Here is a 16,930-nt window from a genome sequence, read left to right as displayed (position 1 = left end):
TTCTGGAAGATCACTTCAAACCTCAGAAGTTCTTTTTGCCTCTGGGCTTCTCCCTTTGATTGGACAGCTCCTCCCAGAACCTCCATTGAAGGAGGGCACCCAGGCCAGTCATCTGTTCATTTCCCACCAGGCTGCACTCCTCTTGATTTCTGCATCTTACCATTGAGCTGAGTACCTTCTCCCCCAGCCTTTCAGCTTCCTTTTATGTGTTGTTTTCTCCATTCTAATCTAAGTTCCTTGAGTTTTCTTGGATTTGGTTTTCTCATCTACAAAATTAGTTGAGTTGCAAGGTCTTGGAGGTCCTTTCCAGGCTCAAATTAGTCTATAAGTGAAGGCAATGAGTAGTATCTGAGGCTTTGTCTCAAGGATCACAGGATCCTGGAATCTTCGGTTGGAAAAATACTACACTCATTTCTGGGCAACATATCTTGGTATGGACTTTGACCAAACTGGATGGCAGGAACTGCCTCTTTTGCTTGAATTTGTATTCCTAGTGCTTAGTACAGATAAAGAAATGAGTGACTTAAGTCTCCCTTCCCATGGAAAAGACATTGTTTAGGAGAGTCAATACCTAGGGCAGATGACATTTGGGAAGAGATTGTCATCACATGTTGTTCAGTCATTTAATCATCTCCAACTCTCTGTAACCTCATGACTTGTTCATGGGGTTTTCTTGGCAAAGATACTGGAGTTGTTTGATATTTCCTTCTCCAGATCATTTTACACATGAGGAACTGAGGCAAATAGGAGTTAAGTGACTTGCCCAGGGTCTTACACTGTTAGTCAGCATCTGAGGTCAAATTTGAACTCAGATCTTCCTAACTTCAGGCTTGGTGCTCTATCCACTGCACCACTTAGCTGCTCCAAAGCATCATAGTATAGTGGAAAGAATTGCATTTGACAAAATCTCTCCTGCTATACCTGTGACCAAGATCATAAGATCTTAAATTTAGAGCTGAAAGGGACCTCTGAAGTCATCAAGTTCAACCACCTCCTTTTATATAAAATGAAACTGAAGTTTAGAGAGTTTACTTGTCCAGGGTCACACTGCTAGTATGTGTCTGAGGAAGGATTCAAAATAAGATCTTTCTTACTCCAAACTCAGTGTGCTATCCACTGTTCCACCTAGCTGCCTGACAGAGATGGGGGGGGGGTAATTAAATAGATTCAGAGTTAGTTGAATGACTAGACCCAAATAAGTCATTAAAAGATCTGTTTAATTCATTGAACAATTACAAAGCATGTATTATATTCAAGTCATTCTGCTTCACATTGGTTGCACAAAGAGAAAAACAACATAATTTCTACCATAGCACAGCTTACAATCTACTAGGGATGGGGAAAGGATCAAAGATTTATTAAGTACCTACTATGCACTAGGCACTGTGCTAAGCACGTTAAAAATAACCCTGTGAGCTAGGTTTTCTCCATTTTATAGCTGGGGAAACAGGCAGATAAAGGTTAAATGACATGTCCAGGCTCACAAAGCTAATAAGGGGCTGAGGCCAGATTTGCATTCAGGTCTTCCTGACTCCACGTCCAGCTGGACTGAACCACCTTCCTGTCTATAGTCTATGGGGAGAGATATGATATGGTCACTGAAGGAAACTAGGGATTATAAAACATGGAAGTCAAGAATGGGGGTATCTTAGATCTAGGGGCCCACACATGCAAAGGCTCTTGGATATTAAAATGTAACAGATAAAGAACAGCAAGGAGGCCATTTTTTACTTCAATAGAGAGTGCCCAAAGAGATGCCACATGAGATAAAACTGGAAAGAGGAGTGGGAGGTATATTATCTATTTATGTTTTGTTTTATTTTGTTTTTGCGGGGCAATGAGGGTTAAGTGACTTTCCCAGGGTCACACAGCTAGTAAGTGTCAAGTGTCTGAGGCCGGATTTGAACTCAGGTTCTCCTGAATCCAGAACTGGTGCTCTATCCACTGCACCACATAGCTGCCCTTGGGAGGCATATTATCAAAAACTTTAAAGTCAAGCTGAAGATTTTGTACTTTATCCAAGAAAAAATAGGGAGCCAGTAAAATTTTGGGGAAGGGGAGTGACATAGACAGATCTGTGGTTTAGTAACATTAACTTGATAGCAGTGTGGAAGAAGGGCTTCTAACCCTAATTCCAAGAGAATGAGTCTCTAGTGGAGTGCCCTAGAAATCTGTTATTGTTTTAATTTTTTGTCCTGCACAGTTTTCATTTATGATTTCTTGAAATATAGCTCTGAAAAACAATCATTTTAAAAGCCCATTGTATTTCAAAAGGAGCTACTTGACTACTAGTGGGAGCCTTTAAACCCAAATCACTCTGGCTCTCAGTGAATGGCAACCCAACCCAAGCTTGTGTGGCACACTGTTTAGGTTTTTATGGCATAGAATGAGTGTAAATAGAAATTGTTTCTGTTCTGTCCCAAACCTTAAAGGTCTTCTCGCAAATTGATAGTTTTGTGATGGTAAATTGGGCTATCTTTTGTCTCAATTTAAGCCTAGCCCTTCGTTATTAAATGAGTGTTGCCTCAGACAAACTAAAACCTGGGAAAGACCTTATTTCAAAAGGCCAAGGTCTCCCACTGCATACTGGACCATCACCAGTCATCCTGAATTTATCTTGCTACTGGACTTCAATGACTAGAGGAAAGAATGAGGCTCATGACTTTGTACAACTCTGCCTCATTTAAATCCAGTTCATGTACAAGTCAAGACAATCACCTTTGTGATGTTATTGGTCCTCTTCAAGAATGAAGGCTGAACAACAACAATTGGATTGGATTGGATTGGATAGCTGACAAAGTAGGGAGTAAGTCTGCCCATGTCAATCTCTTGCTCAAGAAACTTCATTGATTCCCCCTTGCCTTTAGGATAAAATACAAACTCTTCTCTTTAGCATTTAAAGCCCTTCACAATCTGGCTCCAGCCTACCTTTTCAGACTGATTTCACATGAATCCCCTTTACACAGTCTACATTTCAGGATAGCCAGCCTATTTGCTGCTCTCCATATATAACTCTCTATACCCTTCCATAGACTACCCCAAATTCCTAGAATGTTCTCACTCTTCATCTCCACCTCTTGGAATAACTTCAAGGTTCAAATCAAATAAGACCTTTTTGGTTGTCACAGTTTTTAGTGATCTCCCCTAACTCACCAATTACTTTGTATTTTATTTATATTTTTCTGCATTTACTTAGACAGTATGACATAGAAAGCAGGTCTTGGAATCAGGAAGATTCATGTTAAGGTTCTATCTCTGATTCATACTGGCTGCATGATCTTAGTCAGTATTCTAGGCGACTCTCTAAGATTATAAATTGCACAGAAGGTGCCAACCTGCATCAATATAGGCAGTTTCCTCATCTCAGAGTTCCCCACATAAGTGAAATCAGAATTCCAGTCCCCATCTCTATCCTATTGGTGTACATGTTGTATCACTTAGTTGACTGTAAGTTCCTTGAGGGCTGGAGTAAGTTGGGTTTTGTCCTTGTAGTCTGTTGCCAACCACAGCATCTGGCACATCAGAGGTGTCTAATAAATGCTTACTGAATTGAATTGAATTGTCCGGGATGCTATTGAGAGAATTTCTGTTCCTGTATAGGTCCTTCCAACTCCGAGATTCAGTGAATCAATGAATTTCACTGGAAATCCAGCTAGTTGTCTTTCTTTCTGGGGACTAAAACTCTCTGGTCTCATTCCTTCTTTAATAACAGCTAGCATTTATATAGTGCTTTAAACTTAGCAAAGCACTGTATAAACATCATCTAATATTATCCTTATAACAACATTGGAAGGTAGGTGCTGTTATAATCCTCATTTTTACAGGTAGGAAAATTGAGGCAAATGGAAGTTAAGTGATTTATCCATACACACAGCTAGTAAGTGTCTGAAACAACATTAGAACTCAGATCTTCTTGACTCCAGGTCCAGTATTCTATCCACTGTGCCAACTAGCTGCCCAGCCTATTTCAACTCAAGGACACTCATCACCAGCAGATCAGCCACCAGGGGATTTCTTTTTCTTTTCTTTCTTTCTTTCTTCCTTCCTCCTTTCCTTCCTTTTTTCCTTCCTTTCTCCCCCTCTCTCTTTTCTCTCTTTCTTCCTTCCTTCCTTCCTTCCTTCCTTTCTTCCTTCCTTCTTTCCTTCCTTCCTTCCTTCCTTCCTTCCTTCCTTCCTTCCTTCCTTCCTTCCTTCCTTCCTTCCTTCCTTCCTTCCTTCCTTCCTTCCTTCCTTCGGCACAGCAGTTAACAAAGAACTATGCCCTAAGGCAATTTTGATCTGAGTCACTAAGGAAATATCCACACTAATGAGATAAAAGTCTTTTAAGTATATATAATTAAGATAATAATAAGAATACTATTAATAATTCATAATAATAAATGAAGAGTTCCAGATGTAGCTGAATCTTACCTGGTCCTTTGTACCCTCTAAGATTCACTGCCCTCACCTGTGTGCCTTTGTCTCCCCCTACAGGGTCACTTTGCAAAAGAGACAGTTTCAAGGAGCCTAGGAGGGAGACTGACAAAGACCATAGAAGGTTAGATCTGGAAGAGACCCCCTAGAAGATCATCTGTTCCAGGAATTTTTAGCCTTTTTTTGTGTCATGGACCCCTTCTACGAATAATGGTTTTAAATGCATTAAATAAAACACACAGAATTACAAAGGAAATCAATTCTATTGAAATACAATTATCAAAAATATTTTAAATAAGTTCATAGATCCCAGGTTAAGAAGCCCATATCGAGTCCAACCCCCTCATTTTACAAAGGAGGAAACTGAGGCACCAAGAAGTGAAGTAACTATACATACTGAGTGTGTGGCATGCCCATTCCAAATTGGAATCCAGGCTTCTGACTACCCAACCAGTACACTCATGTGGTCTCCCTATAGAGGCATGGGAACCTCCAACCACTTATCCTTGGAATAAAATAAGGCCAGAGGAGCTGGGCAGGCTCACATGGATGAAGACCATTTCCCAAGGTCCCTGAGGGAGGTGAGCCCTAGACAATCTGTCCACACCAGCTACTGATTTATGGTGGAGAGGAGGGAGAATGGAATCCTCCAACGCCCAGAGAAGGCAAAATGGCAGCCCAAGTTCCTTAGAGATTTAGATACTTGTTAATTGTAAGCCCTAGAGACAAAAAGGAAGCAACAGTATGGGCACTAGAAAAAGCTACCCTAAGCTGGGATACCTAGGTAAGAGTTCCAGCCCTGACATTTCCTCCTGGCAAGGTTACAAGAGAATAGGACTGGTGTAAGGAAAGCATTTTGTAGTCAACAAAGCCCCGTAGAAATACCACCTCTTCTGAGCTGTGGATGCTGCTTCACCAGGACTAGCCAAACTTATAGTTGTTACAGATTCACACTTTACTGGAGCTGGAGAGATCTTCAGGACATGACATTCCAGAATGTAGAAGGCTGGGGCATTAGGGAGAGAGGCCTGAATCTGGAGCAAAAGGAGCTGGGTTCAAATCCTAGCTCTCTTCTTACTCTATGTGTGATCTTGAGCGGGTCACTTCCCATCTTAGCCTTAGTTCCCTATTCACAAAATGATTCTCAGGTTCTTGCCCTGGGGTCTATGAACTTGAGTTTTTTAAAATTTCTATAACTGAATTTCTACATAATCATTTTCCTTTGTGGTAATATGATTTTATTTTATGCAGTTTAAAATGTTATACTCAGGAGTCCATAGGCTTCACCAGACTGACAAATGAGTCCCTGATGCAAAATCCCTAGAATAGATGACCTCTAAAACTCTTTTCTAGCTCTATGTCCTATAATCAATAGAGCTGGGAACTTAGAACATAGAATATTGGAGCTGGGAGGGACGTCAGAACACAGAATATTAGAACTGAGAAGGACCTTAGAACACAGAATATTGGAGGTGGGAAGTACCTTAGAACACAGAATATTAGAACTGAGAAGGACCTTAGAACACAGAATATTGGAGGTGGGAAGTACCTTAGAACACAGAATATTAGAGCTTGGAGTAACTTTAGAACCTAGAAAGATAGGACTGAAAGGGATCTTAGACCACACAGTTAATGAGAGGCAGAGGTGGCACTCAAACTCAGGTCTCCTGATTCCTAGTCCATTGTTCTCTGCCCTCCATAGTGCCCCCAGTTTAGCACCCTCTATTCATACACCCTCTGGGTAAGGAACAGACCCATAAAGTGTGCAGGTCCCCTGAGTACCAGGGAACATTTGGTCATCTAATGTTTAGTTTGTCAGGAAAAACAAAAAATGAAGAGTTTCAGCAAGCTCCTTGGGAGTAGAACTGATTTAGGAGATGAAGGAGGGAGACAGGCTAAAGCTGGTGGGCTTTTTTTCTTAAAAATTGATACCCAGTGTGTGTTTGGGGGAGAATCCTCCTATTTCTGAAGTATTTTAAGATTTACAGTGTCCTTGTGAGGTACATAATGCAAGTCCCCTTTTGCTAATGATAAAACTAAGCATTAGTGGAGGGCAGTAATTCATTGAGGCTTGCGCAACTCGTTAGAACTAGAGGTGGAGCCCACATCTTCAGATTCCAGTTCTTTCCCCTTTATCAAAAAACCTCCTCCACTAAGAATACAGTGTATCCCCAAAGTCTCATAGCAGTGTTAAGCTTTAAGCATGCGAAATACACTGAGACTTTGGGGACACCCTATCCTTGGCTGTTACCCTGTCATTGATTAAGCATAAAGCAATCTCAAACTGAACACTATCAAAAGTTCAGACTCCAAACTGTAGGGAAGGACATCTAATGTGCAAGAGTTATTCCCAGGAGATTGTAAGTTTCTTGAGGGCAGGGATTTTTTTCATTTAAATTGTATTCCCAGTGACTAACAAACTTTAATAAATGCTTATTGAATTGAATTGATATAGAATTTCCTTGGATTTACCAAGAAAGTGGTAGTTTCTCTCCCCCAGAACTGCTAAGGCCTTTTGTTCACAATCATTCAAGGTTCAGGGGTCTGCACAAGAGAAGGGGTTGGAACAAAGGGAAGGTGTGGATATAATGTTACTATTCAGTCATTTCAGTAGTGCCTGACTCTTCATGATACCATTTGGATTTTTTTTTTTTTGCAAAGATACTGAGTGGTTTGTCATTTCTTTCTCCAGCTCATTTGTAGAGATGAGGAAACTGAGGCAAACAGGGTTAAGTGACTTGCCCAGGGTCACATAGCTAGTAAGTGTCTGAGGTTAGATTTGAACTCATGTCCTCCTAACTCCAGGCCTAGCACTCTATCCACTAAGCCACCTACCTACCCCAAGGATATAGTAGCTGCCTTCAAATATTTTGCTTGTTCCTAGAAGGACAACTCAGTCTGAAAAAGATAGAGGAAGACAGATACCCTTCCTAAAAATCAAAGCTGTCCAGAGGGGGAATGGGCTTCCCTCAGCAGATCTTGAGTTCCTTATCACTGGGATATCTTGAAGAAGATCCTGGATGACACACTTTCAGGAATACTATAAAAGAGGTTCCTTCTCAAGTATAGGTTGGAGTAGATGACTCTAATCCCTTCTAACTCTAATGTTCTATAATCATATGGTACTTTGTGTGTAGGTTGGAGGGATATAGTGTAGATAGGAGAGGATAGAAACATTAGGAGAGAATGTTTTAAAAAATAAATGGGGGGGGCAGCTAGTTGGCACAGTGGTTAAAGCACCGGCCCTGAATTCAGGAGTACCTGAGTTCAAATCCGGCCTCAGACACTTGACACTTACTAGCTGTGTGACCCTGGGCAAGTCACTTAACCCCCATTGCCTGCAATAAATAAATAAATAAATAGATAGATAGATAGATAGATAGATAGATAGATAGATAGATAGATAAATGAATGAATGAATGAATGAATAAATAAATAGTGAACTTAATGAATCAAAGTAAAGAAAATGTGAGAAACTATCATAGATAAATTTCCTTTTGTTAAGGAGGAAGAAACTGGAGGAAATGAGTCTGCATTTTCCACTTACATGAAAATTATTCTTTCTTAAATCCTCCTTGCCCATTAAGGGCTCCTATTATCATTCTATAAGGCTTTCAGAGTCTGTGTACAAATAGGAAAGAAAATAAGAGACAGCTAGGACAGACACTTTCTTTTCCATAAGACCCAGGCACACCAGTCTGAGAATAACAAAGCACAGAAGCATTGGTCAGAGCTCACAAAAATGATCAAAAGAGAGAGGTGATCACTGGGCACTAACATTCATTGTCTAAGAATACAGCATTCCAGATGAAAATATTTCATTTTCTTTTTCGACAGAGTAAATTGTCTAGGAGATCAGGAGACACCATGGATTTAGAAATATGCCTCAATTTCAGGAAGATATTTGACAAAGTCTCTCATCATAATCTTATGTTGTTGCTGTCTTCCTTCATCCTTCATTTTCAAAAAGGACCAATGACATCATGATGTTAGGGTAAATAGTGAATGATGGGTGATGTCTTGTCTTGCTCAAGAACTGGATTTAAGTGAAGTAAGGTTGCATGAAAAGTTCAGCCTCCCTCTCTCTTCCAGAGTCATCCAAGTCCTGTAGCAGGACAAAAGTCAAGACGTCTGTCGATGGCCCAGGATGCAGTGGATAACTTTGGCATAGCCTTATGTACAAATGAGAGAAATGTGGGCTAGATGCTAGTTTAGCTAGCTTTCTAAACTCATTGAATGATTGAACACCAAAAAAGAGAGTGATTGATGGATCACTGTTGACCTAATGAAGTTCCTCAGGGATCCTCCCTTTAATCCTTTGCTATTTACTCCAATTTAGGGACAACTAGGTAGAGCAGAGAATAGGGTATCAGGTCCAGTAAGGAAGATCTGAATTCAAATCCAGCCTCAGTCATTTGATACCTGTGTGACCCTGGACAAGTCACTTCATTGTTGTTTGCCTTGGTTTCCTCATTTGTAAAATAAAGATAATAATAATTCCTACCTCCCAAGGTTGTTGTGAGGATCAAATGAGATGATTTTAATTTAGTGCCTAGAACATAGTGCCTAGCATATAAAAAGGGCTATATGTATCACTAAGTAATCGTAATACTCTTTGACTGCTTCTCCAAATTCCACTCACATTAGTGGGTCAAGTCCCCAGAGAGAGGCTGAGTCTACTATTAGTTTACTAGCTCTAGATATAACCTTGAAGGGCTAGGGTTTTTAATACTGTTGCTCCTGAGTCCCCACTGGTGTGATCCCAATCAACAATGAACCAGTTGATCCTGTTAGCTTTTAGAAAAGGGATTCACTAAAAAGGTTTAGTAAGAACAGGTGGTACAAAACATTCTTCCAAAAACATGGGGTACACTCTCCTAGAAATATACACAATGTCCATGAGAAAAGAATATGACCAATTAAAATACAACTGTGATGGGCAGCCAGGTGGCACAGTGGATAGGGCACCAACCTTGAATTCAGGAGGACCTGAGTTCAAATCCAGCCTCAGACACTTAACACTTACTAGCTGTTTGACCCTGGGCAAGTCACTTAAACCCAATTGCCTCGTCAAAAAGAAATACAACTTTGATGAAGTACATGTTGTAGAGAAGATAGATGGAAAAATAAGATCTCCCAACTTCTGGCCCTAGAAATCCCTTTCTCCTTCCATGGATTCCTCATGAAATTCCAGTTAGGTATAATTCTTTGCTGGGTTCAAGGGGTCAGTGGCTATCTAAAGTCTATAGCTAATACTTATCTCTACCATGAAAGGTCACATCAAAAAAGCTGCCAATATCCTGATAACTATCTTTCTAGATTCATCTATAGTTGCTTCAATTGCTGTTGCCCATCACATCTCAGGTCAACACTGTTACTATCATCATTTGGTATCCATGCATCCTCTGACAAAACCTCTGTGTCTACTGAACTTGCAAGGTCTGCTGGGCATTTTTATCTCAGAGGACTCCTTTACCTGAGATCAGGAAAGAATAAATATAAAGAAATAGAGGAAGTCATGTGCTTACAGCCCCATAGATTTGTGGTTCTCCCCCACATGACTCTTGAGACCAGGTCGAACTAGTCTAGCCTTAAAGGAAAAAGAACATAGGAAAGAGGTGGGTCACTTCTTTTTGAGTTCCATCTCAGCAATACCTGAGTCATCAGTTTTTCAAGATCTGTAGCCAGCTTAAATGAATTGATGCTGAGTGAGATGAGCAGAACCAGGAGAACATTGTACACAGTAATAGCAACATTGTGTGATGATCAACTGTGATAGACTTGGCTCTTCTCAGCAGTGCAATGATCCAAAACAATTTCAAAAATTCATGATAGAAAATGTTCTCCACAAACATTCTCCAGAAAAAAAAGAACTGTGGATCTGAAGGCAGATTGAACCATACTGTTTATACTTTTTGGATATTTTTTCTTTTTTGAGGTTTTTTCCTTGTGCTCTGATTCTTCTTTCACAATATGACTAATGCAGAAATATCTTTAATGTGATTGTACATATATAACCTATATTAGATTGCTTTCTGTCTTGGGGAGGGGGGAGGGAAGGGAGGGTGGGAGAAAATTTGGAACTAAAAAACCTATGTAAACAAGTGTTGAAAATTATCTTTACAATTTAACTGGAAAATAATAAAATACTTTTATTATTTAAAAAAAAGATATGCAGCCAGTTAGAAAAGTTTTCATAATTATACAGAACCAGCTGCTCAGTTAGAGATGATGAGAAAGAGGCTCCTCACTCCATCCAGTTTTTATGTAGTTTCTTGAACCAGGTAGGGAATATCTGTGCATTATTCAAGGACTACTTCCCTCCATAGGCCAACCAACCCCTATTAAATGTAGATGGAATGCTTGTCAAATTAGCAGATAATGTGAACCCAGGAGGGATAGCTAACATGTTGGATAACAATCAGGACCTGAAAAGAATTTAATCAGCTAGAATGATAGACAGAAAAGATGAAATGTGATAGAAATAAATGTAAAGTTATGCATTTTGATTGAAATAATCGATTGCACAGGTGCAAAGTGGGGAAGGTGTGACTAAACAATAGACTATGTGAAAATTATTGGGATGAGAAAAGTGGGTCTTAGTGGATTGAGTCATTAGTGACAACTTACAAAGTCAATACAATTGCATTAATAGAAGCATGGTATACAATGGGGGCAGCTAGGAGCAGTGAATAAAATATTGGGACTGAAGTCAGGAAGACTCATCTTTCTGAGTTCAAATCTGGCCTCAGATACTTCATAGCTATTTGGCCCTGGGTAAGTGAGTTAACCCTGTTTGCCTTGGTTCCTCATCTATAAAATGAGTTATAGAAGGAAAGGGTAAATCACTCCAGTATCTTTGCCAAGAAAACCCTGAGTGGGGTCATGAAGAGTCTGACATAACTGAAAAATGACTGAACAACAACAAGGTTCTACGATTTACAATGTTCTTCCCACTGTGAATTATGGAATCAGCGTTAGAAGTGAAATGGACCTTAGAGATTTCCTAAAATAGCAGCCTCCTTCCTACAACTTACAGAAAGAACTTGGACCTGGAAAGGGGAAAGGACTCTCCCCACTTACCCAGTGATCATCCTGGCTTAACCAGGATTCAAACTCAGGTCAACAGATTCTAAATCCAGTCAGTTACCTTTCTGTTACAACCACATGGGCATTTAGTCTCCAACCCCTTTATTTTATGGCTGAGGAAATGGATCCAGAGAGGGAGAGTTACTTAATAATAAATAAGATGGGGCAGCTAGGTGGCGCAGTGGATAGAGCACCGGCCCTGGAATCAGGAGTACCTGAGTTCAAATCCGGCCTCAGACACTTAACACTTACTAGCTGTGTGACCTTGGGCAAGTCACTTAACCCCAATTGCCTCACTAAAAAAAAACATAATAATAAATAAGAGCTTACATTTATAAAGCACTTACTACACTCCAGGCACTATTGTAAGCACTTAACAATGATCTCATTCACAACAACCCTGGGAGACAGGTGCTATTATTATCCCCATTTATGGATGAAGACTGAGGAAACCACAGGTAAGTGACTTTTACAGGGCCACATAGCTAGGAAGTATCTGAGGCTAGATTTGAACATGGGTCTTCCTGTCTCCAGGCCCAGCACTCTGTCCACTGTGCCACCAACTGCCCAGTGTCACAGAGTGAATAGGAACAGTGAGTCGAGGAAGAACACAAAGCCAGGTCTCCTAACTTCACTCTAGGTTCTCTTTCTACTATACCCCATTGCTCCATTTCTTTGGCATTAACGACTGTGCCTTTAAATCCCCCCTCCTCCTACTCCTCTCTCCCCTTTCCTCTCAATAAGTGTTATTTCTCTAAATGTAATAGGGCTCTGTGCATTCCAAGCACAGGCTTCCTCCCCAGAACCATGCAGCTAAAATGAGTGTTTAAGGGAAATAATAACGTCCCTATTTGTTCTAAACCAAAGGGCAGAAGTCTGAGGGGACTGATTAAAAGAGGGAGCTCAGGGACCCTGGGCTGGGCTAGGCCCATGACTGGGACAATTAACTTGGTTTGTAGCTGGCCCTGCCTGGCGCTGCTAATCAGGCTGCCCTGCCCCTCACAAGGGGAACACCAGATCCCAGTGGAGCTTGGCCCACAAGCTAGAAAGGCCAAAAGAATAGGAATGCCTGTTTTTCTCCTTCCCTTTTGGCTCCCTTTGCTGCTCAGCCAGAGGATTTAGAGCTGGGAGGGACCTTAGAGATTTCATAGTTCAACTCTTTCCAAAAATCTTCCTCCAGAAAATCTCTAAAAATCCAAAAAAAGTGAGGCCAAGATTTGCCCAAGGTTGCAGAACTAGGAAGGGACTATGGCAGGATTCAAAGCCAGGCCTTCTGACTCCAGAGCCCAGGCTCTTTCCACCACAGCAGGAACACTATAGATGCCATGAGTATTGTCCTTTTCCAGATCATGTGTCAGAGGTAGGGTTTGAATCTAGGTGTCCTCACTTTGTATTTCAGGATCTTTCTACTTCCCTGCAATATCCTGCCTCTACCATCCTACTCCAACTGGAAAAACTCTAGGCTGGGTTCTAGATTTGCACTTATCACTAAGGAGCTTCCTGTTAAACCTCACCAAGCATTTCTTCTCTGTTCAGGGTCCTGAGGGAGACCCTATCATATCCCTGCCCTCTAAGGCCTCAAAGTCTACCTAGGGAAACAAGACACGCATACACAGGAAAAGACAGCTAGCAATGGCTGAGGTGGCATGGTGTAGTGGATAGCATGGAAGGCCTGCAGTCAGAAAGACCTACGTTCAAATCCCATTTCTGAAAATTGCCAGATATGTAACCATGGACTAGGTGGCACAGCGGCCTCGAGTCAGGAATACTTGAGTCCAGATGTGGCCTCAGACTGTGTGACTCTGGGCAAGTCACTTTACCCTATTTGCCTCAGTTTCCTTTTATGTGAAATGAGCTGGAGATGGAAATGGCAAATCTTCCCAGTATCTTTGTCGAGAAAATCGCAAATATATTCATAAAGTATCAGACACAACTGGAAACAATAAACAATAACCACAACGACCACCATGGACAAGGTTTTTTTGACACCTTTGGGTTTCAGCTTCCTACTGAGTGAAACAACTTTTGGAGTACCTGTTTCATAAGACTATAAGGTAAGGCTCCATTGAAATAAAATGTGTAAAGCACTATCAATCAATCAACTGGAAGCAATCCATGGGGAGATGTAGCCTGGCAATTGCTCCTGCAGGTGCTACTCAAAACCCAGAAAAGAAATTTCTTGCCACCCAAGTCCTTGGCACTGTTAGATCATTCAACATCAGAAGCTCATGTGACTTGATGAGTGGAAATAACCTTAAAGAAGAGGTATCTCCATCTACTTTGAGGCTATACCCTGAGGACCATGAGACTATTCCACCTTCCATGCAGCTTAAACCTTCCATATGTACAGGCTCCTCCATTAGAATATGAACTCCTTGAGAGCAAGGATTGTTTTCGATTTGTATTCCCAGGTCTTAAAACAGTGCTTTGTGAATGGTAAAACACTTAATAAATGCTTTGTTCATTCATTCATTCAAGCATCCCTACAAGCATTTAGTAAGCACCTACTACGTTCCAAGAACTGTGCAGGGCTCTGAGGATACAAAGACAAACATTATCTGCCTTCAAGGTGCTCCTGCAAATGCCAGCTACTATTAATGACAGGCAGTGTGGGACCAGTAGTGAGCATCACACTTCAAGCACCTCTCCTTGTACTACTTATAGTGCTACTTGTAGCCCCACTCCCCTATGTCTTTGTAGATGGTCTAATGAGTTGTTCTGATTAATATAATCACTACCTGGTGGCCATCTGTCTGGTAGCTAGAGATCCCTGATGGCAATAAAATGGTGGTTCCTGATTTGTTTGGGCTGGTCTTCCAACAGCAAAAATACAGCTCTCAAAAATTCCCCAAGTTGTCAGGAACTGCCAGAGCTTGGATTCAATAGGTACCAAACGAGAATGCCTGGAATCAAAGTGAAGCTTCCGCAGAGAGCTTTAGTGGAGGTATAACAACAACTGACACTTTTATGCAACTTGACCTTCACAGAAGACTTCACATTCGTGATATCAACTTGAGCTTCACCACAGTCCTTAAGCAGGTATGGATATATCTATTCTGTATACAGCAGGGTTGATCAGGGGAATTGCTGAAATTAGACAACGCTCCCAGTTGCGTATCCCTCAGTGAAGAGCCAGAATATCTTGTTCAGTTCCACACAGGGTGCCCCAGGCCAGCAGATCAGGATGTGGGGAATTCCTGATTGGTCCACAGTGCCCGAAGGTTGCCCCAGTCCAGCAAATCAGTCATTCCTCTGATCACCTCTGCTACATACAAATTGGAATTGGTCATTAATAACTCCCGTGAAGCAAACCCCTCATTTTCACCCCAAGTGATGGGTGGTACCCATGATGCCCACAGACTATGATTTTACAGATGAGGAAGAGGATGATGACATCAAAAACTGCAGAGGCAGAGAACAAATCTTTGGATTTTGTATTTAGGAAGTCACTGGTGGCCCTAAGGGCAGAAAATAGTGAAAAAAGCACCAGACCAGGAGTGAGGAGGCTTAAGCAAGGTCTAGCTCTACCATCTCCTTTCCACAGCAACCTTGGGCAAGTCACTTAGCCTCCCTAAGCCTCAGTTTCCTCATTCACAGCATGTGGGTTGAGTGTGTGCATTAGATTATCTCTGAGTCCTCCTCCAGTTCTGACATTCTCAATCGATGATTTTATAAAAGCAACTTTGGTAGAGTTGGAGGGAGGGGGTGTGGAATTTGAAAGCAGAATGCAAGGGAGAGAGTGGGTGGAGAAAACTTGGAGCCAGTAGATGTAGCATTTCATGAAGTTCAGAAGTGAAAGGGAAGAGAGAAATGGGACAACAAATCAAGAAACTGACCGAGTTTAAGAAATTTTTTTCATGCATGGAGAAGATCTGAGAGTGTTGGAAAGGAAGAGATCAAAGAAAGAAGAGAGCTTGATGATGGTGTGATCCTAATAAGAGAACCTACAAACTACTTATTATAGAAAAAGAAAACTACAGAGATCTAGCAGAAGCAGGGAGGAAAGGAGGGAGGAGGAGGAGGAGGAGAGAGAGAGAGAAGAGAACTGAAGAAGAGCAAGAAAATATGGAAGGAGAGATTGAAATAAAATAAAATAAAATAGAGAAAATAAGTAAAAAGAAATGGGAAATGAGAGAATAAAAGAAAATAGAAGAAAAATAAAAGTATATCTTATACAATAGATTCTTGAAATTCTACAGATCTTTACATCAGGGGACAAGTGGTTTTACCTATATCTGTACTATATAACCTCCATCTGAAGGTTGAATGTGGGACCCACCACTTCCTAGGATAGCCCATCCCATTTTTTAACAGCTCTCATCATTAGTAGTTTTTCCTTACATCTTACTGAAATTTATCTCTCTTTCATTTCCATCCATTATTCTTAACTCTGCCCACTTAGGCCAAGCCAAACAAACTAGTTCATTTTTCTTATGGAAGTCTTTCAGGTTTTTGAAGACAGTGTTTTACATCCTCCTCTACATCTTTTCTAGGGTAAAATTCCCCAGGTTCCAGTGTGACTGTGGGCAAATATCCTTAGTATCTCCAGGAGAGGGCGTCTATCACTCTTTTGGTAGGTCCAGGCAAGTTCTATGTTCATGCTCATGCCAGAATGCTGCAAATAATACATCCAGTAATACATCCATTTGCATTTGAAGGTTTAAACAGAGCCTAGGATCTAGAGCAGTTAGGGAATGTTAGAAATCATCAAATCCGTATGCCATCATTTATCAAGGGGAGAAACTGAGGTTCAGGGAAGGGAAGCAATTTACCCAATGGCATATTGGTTGTAAACAGCAGTCAGGATTTAAAACCAGGTTTGACCACTCTAGATTAAGCACTCTTAATAACTGCACCATGGCGTTGGAGTTAGCTGTTAAATTGACAATGGAAAGGAATTCTTGGTGTACCCATGTAATGGTAGGAACATTGATCTTAAACTTAGAAAGCCTGAGTTGGAGTTCTGATTCTGACATTTACATACAGTAAAACCCTTCTTGGGTAACTGCATCTCTTTGAAAAGAAAGGAAGAAAGGAAGGAAGGAAGGAAGGAAGGAAGGAAGGAAGGAAGGAAGGAAGGAAGGAAGGAAGGAAGGAAGGAAGGAAGGAAGGAAGGAAGGAAGGAAGGAAGGAAGGAAGGAAGGAAGGAAGGAAGGAAGGATGAAGGAAGGAAGGATAAAGGAAGGAAGGAAGGAAAGAAGTGAAAGACAGAAAGATAAAATAGAAATGAGCAAAACAGAGAAAAGAAGCCAGAGAAAGTGATAAAGAAAGAGAGGAGAGAGGAGAAGGAAAAAACAGTTAGCATTGGATAAAAGTTTGAAGTGAAAGGCATTTGGCAACCTCATATAGCCTGTGAAATGATATTAACATTTGATTATTGTAAGGTGAGCTTTTTAAAACGGAATTTTAAATGTTAGCCTGCTGTTCC

This window comes from Dromiciops gliroides, chromosome 2 (assembly GCF_019393635.1).
Source record: "Dromiciops gliroides isolate mDroGli1 chromosome 2, mDroGli1.pri, whole genome shotgun sequence".
Taxonomy (NCBI): domain Eukaryota; kingdom Metazoa; phylum Chordata; class Mammalia; order Microbiotheria; family Microbiotheriidae; genus Dromiciops; species Dromiciops gliroides.
This window is presented reverse-complemented; position numbering follows the sequence as displayed.